Here is a 3,055-nt window from a genome sequence, read left to right on the forward strand (position 1 = left end):
AAGTTGTTTTTTGTGTATTCTTCAGGACCTCTTTTCTTGATGGGAAGGATTTAATATGTACTGCCTGCCGCATCCGGGAATCGTTAAATGGAAATTAGGTAAGAATGCAACAGACAAAACTCTTATTAGTCAATTTACTTTACCACGAATTTTTTTACAAAGTATAATAATAGTTCACTCAATATCAGTGAATTAAACAATTCATACAGTATAAACACAAATGACTTCTGCAGTAGGTGGTGTGTGGTTTGACAGGACATGTGATGCTACCTGGCCAAATGCATAAATTTGCGCTTTGATGACAGGCACGCTTTATGATTGGTAATATTTTAACAGAAAATTTAAGCTAAAACATCATCGAGCTATCTAATAGATGTGTCAGCATAAATGACTTCAGTTATATGCACTATTTGCCTTTTGCAATCACAATTCAAACGTAACCTTTGTATAAGATAAACTTGCATTTTAAAATCTGATGCGTTGTCGAGAATGTCTCAAACTGATCAAACTAAAATCAAAGTAAGGTTTAGAAACTGTCTAAAACATAGAATTATCAAAAAAAATGTCCTGTAAGCCACCATCATAGTTTTTCCAGTTGGCATAAACAATTAAGAGGGTAATGGAGAAAAATTGTAGACAAGTCAGGCAAAGGCAGAAAGATAGAAATTTTCAAGGATGTTTGTGACACTCAAAAATTGCCGAGACTTTGAAAAATTACACAGGGCGAATAACTGCAGACATATCAAAAATGTTTACATTTAAAGGGACAATTGCAGTCAAATTTTAAAATAAGGGTTTTTAAAATGAAAATTTCTAATACATTAACTATTTTAAATTTTCCCCTTTTTCAACTGTTTTTAAAATTTTACCTCACTTATTTAACAATTTTCACCCCAAAGATCCCAAAAGGGGGAAATTTTTTCAACAGTTTTTCGTTTACTTTTAAAACATTACGTTTAAAATTTTTTTAAACTACCCGGGAAAAACAATTTTGTTGGTTTGTAATTTTTTCTTAAATTTTTTCGTAAAATATGATATAATTATTTTAGCAAAAATATATAAATTTTTATACTTTCATTCTGAATAATAAAATTTTAATTAATTTAAAAAAATTAAAAAAAAAAACCCCCCCAATTTTATAAATTTTTATACGCTGTATTTTTTTCAGGGAAAAAAATTTTTCTGTACCCTTTTAGATTTAAGGACTTTCCCAAAATTGTATGATGCAAATATATTCTGTATTTATTTCTGTGTTAAGTTTTTTTTTGTATTTTATAGGAAACAGAGTGTTGATGTCTGGACTATTCTACAGTTTGTGAAGTTTAAGATATATAATACTTTTATAAAAAAGACTTACCTATACAGATCAATTGGTAAATATATAATTATGTTAATTACTGTTAGAATGAAACTGATGCATAATTTTTCCCTCAATTTAAGTCAGGGGATTTTTTCCCAAAAATAGCTGGAGAAAGGCACTCTGACTGTATGTATTTATTTTATATGTTTTACATCAACAACAGTTTTCAAAAATATTCCAAAGTATTCACTTGAACTCAAATAAGATATATATTTAAGATCTCTTAGTCATTAGAGATTACTGTTCAAAGTACGGATTATGACTTATTTTATGGCATTTTTTTATCTACTGAGGAAAAATTCCTGGTAAAAGTTTTTCATTTTTTTAAATTCTTTCAAACCAAAAACCCCAGTGGGTTTTGTAAAAAATTTTCACTACCATTAAATAATAGTTTTTTAATTTTTTTCATTTTCCCGGGTTTATATAATCAATTTTCAAAAAATGAAAATATTTTCATAAGGTTTAAACAAATGCTTGCTTTATTTTAAATTTAATTTTTTATTTCCAATTTAAAAATTTTTTGTGAATTCAGTAATGAGGATTTTTTTTGAAATTTTAAAAGGGGGACAAAAATTTTTTTTTTTATCCAGCTTTTAAAACAGCATATGAATATAAAAAATTTCTTTAATTTTAACTAACGTAAAGTCTGCTTGACCCTGTAACCCCAAAAGGTCTTGCCCCGTAATATTTTATCTGTACAATAAAGAATGGTTTAAAATATATATATTAAAAATGGACAAGTTCAGTACAGATATCTAGTATGTTGAGAATTAATACTGAAAACGTTTCTTAAGCAAAATATAACACTGCATTTCTTTTGCATTATCCTGTTTGTATCTATAAATTATTTAAAGTTAATACATGTAGAATAAAATTACTAGAAACTTAGAAAAACATGAAATCATAATAAGTTTGACAAATAAATTATTTCAGGGTGCTTTCATTGTTTACATAATCTTACTGCAATTTATTGTCACAGAAACATTTTATATGCAATATTAGACTTGCAAAATTAAAATGTAAAATCTGCCAATAAAAAATAATTGACAAATATTAATTTTTCATTTAAAACTAATGAGGCAAAGTAAATTACAATATTTTATTTGAGATGTGTACAAAAAAGTGATAGATATTTTGGTTTTTGTGATATATGTATTATTATTACATGCTTCACCAATATTAGTAATTAAAATAATATAATAACAGACAGGGCTTATCATCAAGTGAATTATTACACGATATATGCACAGCATAAAAAAATGGTTACACATCATATGACGTTCAGTTATGAAATCAGAACAAATGACGTCAGGGAAATTACTTTTATGCTCAATGTAGTTCAACATATTTTTATGAATTCTTTTTAATAAGCATATATGAATGGAAATAGATATTAATTTTTCTTGCATTGTAGTATAAAAATGCATGGTTTTTATTGTTCAAATGCTTTAGGCGCAGCATAAAAAAATGGTTACACATCATATGACTGGTCAGAAATGAAATCAGTAAAAACAAATGACTCCATGAAAATTACCTTCATGCTTCAATTGTAGATTTTCAAACCATATTTTTTATCAATTTTCTGTTAAAAAGCATTTTAAAAAAAAATGGAAAAGATTTTTTAATTTTTTTTGGGATTGTAGTAAAATTAAAAGCAATTTGGTTTGCGTTCAAAAAGCTTTTTCCCAAATTTAA

Source organism: Ruditapes philippinarum, unplaced genomic scaffold, assembly GCF_026571515.1.
Source record: "Ruditapes philippinarum isolate M1 unplaced genomic scaffold, ASM2657151v2 ctg14843_1_1_1_1, whole genome shotgun sequence".
Taxonomy (NCBI): domain Eukaryota; kingdom Metazoa; phylum Mollusca; class Bivalvia; order Venerida; family Veneridae; genus Ruditapes; species Ruditapes philippinarum.